The sequence below is a fragment of the Mus musculus genome, chromosome 13, assembly GCF_000001635.26.
Source record: "Mus musculus strain C57BL/6J chromosome 13, GRCm38.p6 C57BL/6J".
In the NCBI taxonomy this organism is placed as follows: domain Eukaryota; kingdom Metazoa; phylum Chordata; class Mammalia; order Rodentia; family Muridae; genus Mus; species Mus musculus.
In genome coordinates this window covers 51919701-51926280 of record NC_000079.6, presented here as the reverse complement: position 1 = coordinate 51926280, position 6580 = coordinate 51919701, and the positions used below count along the sequence as shown (strand labels likewise).

Below are 6580 nucleotides of genomic sequence, written 5' to 3'. Positions count from 1 at the left end.
GTGAGGGAAACGGCTCAATCCATAAAGTAGTTACTACACAAGCCTGAAGACCTGAGTTCAGATTCCCAGGATCTCCATAAAGAGCCAGACACGATGGCGCATGCTTGTAATCCCAGCACAGCAAAGGTGGAGTTAGGGGAAGCCCTTGGCTTGCTGGCCAACTAGATTATCAGCATCAGTAAGATCCAGGTTCACTGAGAGACCCTGTCCCAACAAATAGGTAGAAAGTGATAGAGCAAAAAACACCCATGTCAGTCGCTGGACTTTCGCTGCACGAGCCCCTTACACACACACACACACCACACACACACACCACACACAACACACATACAACACACACACACACAATCATGCACAAAATCAATCAATAAAACATTTAATATCTACACTCTCAGCAACGTTCAAATATTCAATGTATTGTCAGTAATGACAGGTACCAAAATCAGCCACAGAGCTCTTGAATTTACTGCTGTGGTCTAACCAGGTTTCACACCATTAACCAGCATCTCATTTATTTGCGGTCTTCTGGGTGCTATTAGGGGCTCTGTATTTGTTCACTTGTTCTACACGTACACATGAGTGGGTCCTTCTGAGCCTGGCTTATCTCATTTAACGTCTTCCGTATTCAGCCATGTTGTCAAAAGTAAGACTTTCCTTGTTTTTAAAGACAAGACAGCAAGGAAGTCCCAACTACTCCCAACAATGGAGACACTCTCCCACTACTTGAAGAGGTTCTGGAGAGGCCAAGGGTGGGCGACAGAACTCACAAAAACACCCATTTAGTCTTGTCTAGATCAGCAAAGCTGAGCAAGGGTGACAGTTTTCACTGTTAACACGAGAAGAAGAGTCTCAAGAAGGAACTGCGTGGATCAGGTTGATCTGTATGTGGTCATGGCTGAGAGATTTTCTTAACTGGATAGAACTGAGGTAGAAAGACCCACCCTAAATGTGGGCAGTTCTATTTCATGGAGAGAACTGAGCTCTGGCAAACCTGCTTGCATTCATTCACTCTGCTCTTGACTCTGGATGTGGCTAGCTATTTCCAATCTCTGCCCTGACAACGGCAGGCTAAAACCTGGAAGTGTGTGCTAAGAAGTCAACCCTTCCTCCTCTGTGTTCCTTTTGCCAAGGAATTGTATCACAGCAATGGAGAAGAACTGGGTTCTGAACCTTTAAAGAGACTCAGAAGAGTTGAAGTGGCCTCGTTAAGAACAGCAGAGACTGACCAGACATGGTGGCACACAATTTATTTATTTATTTATTTATTTATTTATATTTGTTTATTTGTTTATTTATTTTTATTTATTTATTTTTTGGTTTTTCGAAACAGGGCTTCTCTATAGCCCTGGCTGTCCTGGAACTCACTTTGTAGACTAGGCTGGCCTCGAACTCAGAAATCCACCTGCCTCTGCCTCCCCAGTGCTGGGATTAAAGGCGTGCGCCACCACTGCCCAGTGGTGGCACACAATTTTAATCCCAACACTGGGGAGACAGAGGCAGGTGGATCTTTAGGAGTTCAAGGCCAGTCTGGTCTCTCTAGTGAGTTCCAGAACATCTGGGGCTACGTAGAGAGACCCAGACTTTCTGCTGCATGCCCCTTCTCTCAAGCACCTACATTTTACCCTCTATAGTCAAGTGGGGCGGGCCAGCAGGACATGCTGTTAAACAGAAAGGACAGGCTTCTTTCTCCAGGTATCCTGGTGTCCACAGTACCTCTTCACAGACACAAAAGCCAAAAGGAACAACTGCATGCACACAGCACACAGGGGTTTCTCACAGCAGGTCTCCACCACACTCAGGTATAGAGAGCAAACTTCCACTCATTAACATACCAGAGACAGACTGGCTGCTCCCCTCGCAGAGGCAGAGCTAGTGTGGCACAGATGCTCATTTCTAAGTGACTTGCTGCAGAGCAGTGGCTGTGGCTTACCCTGTTTGCCCTGGTTTCCCTGCCACTTTGCACAGAGCCAGGCTTGTGCACTTAAACCACTGAAAGGTCCAGGCATCACCAAGCCAGCTCCACCCACACTCTGTTCTGCAGGCCAGCCTCCTACATTTGACCTTGGAGAAAACCACACAGATGGTGGTAAGTTTTATGAAGCCCACGACAACCTGCACAGCAAGCCAATGGCACAGGCATCCCTCTAAAATCCTAAGGAAAGGGAAAAGTTGCAATGGGACCAATCCAAGGAGAAGCATCTCATAGTCAGGCCAGGGGGAAACAGTTGCTGCCTTCTGGCCCCCTGCAGAGCACCAGTCTTGAAGAAATGAAGATGACGCTCTATGACATCACAATCCTTGCTGTAAGAAGACACAGGCATCTTACCTGTGACATCCGATGCCAATGTCTTCATACAACCACTCTCTGGATGCAGGCAGCAGAGCTTGCCTGCATTCCTCTGCCTTTTTCAGCTACAAAGCTTAGACCTGAAACTAATTCCAGACTTCCGACCTCAGGGTGGCCACATGGTGTCCTGAAGACAGGTCTATGCGTCCAGAATTACACCTGACTCTGGTCCTCAAGGCAGCCTGGCCTCAAGGAGCTTAGCAGAGAGCCAAGCTCACACCCCTCTTAAAAACATAAAAAGATCCCTGAGTACAAACTCCCAGGTAGCCCTTCTAAGCAACAGAGCACATTCAAACTCCAAAGGAGTACATAGTGGTGATGTCCAGGGCCTTTCCCCGGACACCCATCACCAGGGATTCAGATATAAGTGTTTTGGTGGGACCTGTACATACCTTAAACCCAAGTGGCAAAATGACATAGAGGTAGAAGTAAAGTAGGAGACCCTGGAGACAGGCAGCTGCTTTCTGCAATCATGTAAGATTGATTCAGAGGGCCTAGGCCGATAGCTCGGTTGGGAAAGTGTTTGCCATGCAAGCACAAGGACCTTAATTTGACCCCTAGAACTCATATTAAATGGACATGCATCTGTGAGGCCAGCACTGGAGAAGGCAGACAGGTGACTCCTGGGGCTCACTGACCAATTGACCTATCCTATTTGGCAGGCTAGTAAGATACATTAGCTCAAAAACAATGTCGGTGCCTCCTAAGAAATGGCACTAGGGGAGGCCTACACGCACGCGCGCGTGCACACACACACACACACACACCACTCTGGTTATTGTCAGAAGCAATACCCAAACATATAGCCTACCACAAGGTCAGCTGTGGACTCTGGTCCCCTTGAACTGTGGAAACTGTAACACTCGGGGATTTCCACAAAGACGCCCATCTGGGTGCCCCAAAAGCATGACTGCTTCCCACACACACACAGTCCTCTTTAGGGACACAGCTTAGGTCCAGGTTCTCATGACAGGTGAACTGGGAACTGGTGAGACCATCGGGCTGGCAGAGCTACCTAGGCCTGCAGGATCCATGATGTCACTCAGAGGGTCCAGAATGGCCACTCACATGCCATGCATCTGGGTGGCTCTTACCTGTTTGTGTGTGTGTGTGTGTGTGTGTGTGTGTGTGTGTGTGTGTTTAAGACTGTTTCAGTCTTAGAAAAAGATTGCAAGAACAGCACAGAGAATTACTGTCTGCCCTTCACCCAGATTTCTCAAGTGTTAACACCTCACCCCTTTGGCCTTCTCTCTCTTCCTCTTCCCCAGTCTCACATTTAAAACAGAAGGAAGGGCAGAGGCTGGAGAGATGGCTTAGCCGTTAAAAGCACTTGCTGAGGACTGAGTTCAGCTTCCAATACCCACATTCGATGGCTCACAATCACCTATAACACTAACTCCAGGGGATCTGATCCTGTCTTCTAGTCTTCTAGCTTCTAGAAGTACCTGCACATACATTCCCAAACACACACACACACACACACACACACACACACACACACATATAATTAAATGAAACAAGATAATCTCTTAAAATGTGGGGTGGGGCACACTGTACTGAACGTGTACAATCTCTGTTTGGCATTATGCCCAATCAATTCTGTACACTAATTTCCATAGTGTTTGCACTGAGCTGGGTACCAAGCATTAACCAGGGATGATTTCATCTGTGGGCAAGGATAAGAGCACCAGTAAGTAGTAGAACCCTTGCCTAGCATGTACAGGGCCCTGAGTTCCTACCCCAGCACCACAGAAAAATCAATTATCTAATTAATTGATTAAAATAAAATATATGGAAAGCTATGCACAGAGACACGCAGATATCATTTTATATAGAGGTGGACTTGGGTATGTGAGAGGATCCTTGAGTGATCATGGGCGGGAGATGGCCACATAGTGAGGTATGTCTCTCCCCGCCCCCCCCCCTCCACCTGAGCTGAGAAGCAATTAGAGGCCCACAGGTTATACCCTTTCTCTTAAGTTCTTGCAAGTATTTATTGAGACACCCACAGCCATAGAGACCTGGATGCTGACACAGTGCCCACCACCTCCAACCTTCGTGTCTTGCTCAGATTTCACCGTCAAAGGAGCAGGGATATTGTGAGCAGAGCCATTAGGTTGCCTCTATCTATCTAGTGCATTCCCTAGCCCCTCTGTCTTCCAGGATCTTGGCATCTTGGGGAGCACAGGCTAAGTGAGTTTGGCATCTCTGTTCTAAAGGTCAGTGCCAGCCCATGCCTTTGGACAAGGATGCTCTCAGAGGCAAAGCTCGGGGCACGTGCAAACCCAAGCTTCCGCTGCCAGGCACCTCTGCTTCAGACTCCAATGACCCTTGACCTCAGACTCCAATGGGGTCTAGCCAGGGCTGTCTCTCCAACAGGTTAATCTCAGCTCTCCACAGTGGCCAGGGGGGGGGGGGAGTCTGACATGCTCAGCCATTGTGGGGTGGGGGGAGGAAGGAGGGAGGAGAGTCTGACATGCTCGGCCATTCAGACAGAGTGCTCTGTCCAGGTGAAACTACAGGATGCTCCAAAGCTGGCTGCCTCCTGCTGGCAGGCACCTGGTTTCTTCAAGGTCATGAAATCTATTTGCTTTAGCCCAGGGCATCAGTTAATAGCCACACTGGGGCCATGCTTGAACTGCCCACTTGGAAGTCAGGGGCAACCACCACCTCTGCGGAGTGTGGCAGTGGAGCTTGGCTCCTGCACCCCAGTGTGGCCATGATTGTTATGTAAACACAGAGCCCAGCTCCGGGGTGGCTCGCCCATCTGCTCCTCCGCACACTCTTTCTGCACTAATCATGTTCCACCCTCTTAGGTGAAAACTTGGAAAACGGACAGGGCTCTCAATCTCCTTTTCATTTCTAAAAGGGGCCATTTCAGCTAAGCCTGCCTCCCCATTCTTCTCCAGGGTTTGTGTTTGTGAAAAGACCCGTCTCAAATTTCTGGAGCAGGAGCAGCTGCTCCAGGCCTCTTTTCACTGGGCCCTGTCTCCCCCAACCTCGCCCCTCCCGCTCCCCTCCTTTTGTCTCTGTCAAAGCCAGCCCCCCACCCCCATCCTGACCCCTAGCCAACTCAGAGCCTTCTCCTTTGTCAGCCTCCCAGACGAGTTTCACCCTAAATCAAGCATTGTTTGGGCTCCTGGGGCCAGCACGTGCCCCACACCCCCTAATCTTTTAATTTCACCCCAGGAGAAGGCAGCTGTTACTGATATACGCAGTGCACAGCTGTTGGCTGGGCCTGCTGCTGACTCCTGGAACAATGAAAAGAAGTTCAAGCTGTCAGGACAGAAGCTTCCCTTCCCCCGCCCCTTCTTCTCCTTCTCCTTCTCCTTCTTCTCGTTCTTCCTCCTCCATCAACAGCTGGAAGCACATGCTATGAAATGGCGCCCTACAGCCACAGTGCGTGCCCCTCCTAAAAGTCAGGTTTTGTGTGTGCCCAATCATGAACGTCACCGCACCCTTCTCGGTTTACATTCGTGCTCACTTCAGAAGCAATCTCTCCGCTTCAAAGATCCCTGGCATGTGGCACATGCTACCACAGTGTTCATTGGATAAATTACAGGGTGAGTTCCATATGAGCCGAAGAGACCCCACACTGGCTCTGGGCACCAGTGTGTGCCCACCTGGGGTTCCTGGAGCCTGAGACACTGGGGTGTGAAGGCGACAGGATTGCTGGAGGAATGGAAGGCTTCCTAGGAGCCTGCAGAAAGTCTGGAGACATCTAAGAGTTCCGCAGGGCGTGAATAACCAGAACTCAAGGGAATGCCCTAGAAACACACATTAGGCAGGTCAGGGTCAAGGTTAGCCTAGCTTGGGAGAAAGGAGGCTGAGGCATGATGGGGCTGAGTGTACCTGCCAGGCTGGGAGAACTTGATTATAATACTTCCCCCACCCTAGTCCTCCCACCTGCACCCCAACAATCCTGGGGCACAAAGATTTGGGAGACCAGTGTTACACTGTGTAGCAAGAGGCTCACCCAGAGTGGTAAGTCACCTTTTCATGGCCAAGACACCTTCAACCTGGGAATCCCTGGCCAGGGAGGCTGCCCAGCAAACTGCTCTGGGTCGTCTTGCAAGAGTGCTGGAAGGTTGGTTCGCTGTCTACAGGGATCAGCGCAGCCACCGGGCTCAGCAATACAGCCAGAGTGGCATGGCAAACTGTAGTTTTGACTGCAATAAATGTTCATGCCCTGGGGTGGCTCAGGGCTACCGTATAGGATTTAACTATTGATTT

The 6580-nt window shown here is 49.7% G+C and overlaps 1 annotated feature.

Annotated features, from left to right (window-relative positions):
• Positions 4149 to 6368: an enhancer, noted in NCBI's record as "VISTA enhancer mm1565". NCBI's record gives its function as "enhancer in: neural tube[3/6] | hindbrain (rhombencephalon)[3/6] | midbrain (mesencephalon)[3/6] | forebrain[3/6]" and the evidence as "EXISTENCE:transgenic organism evidence [ECO:0001131][PMID:17130149]".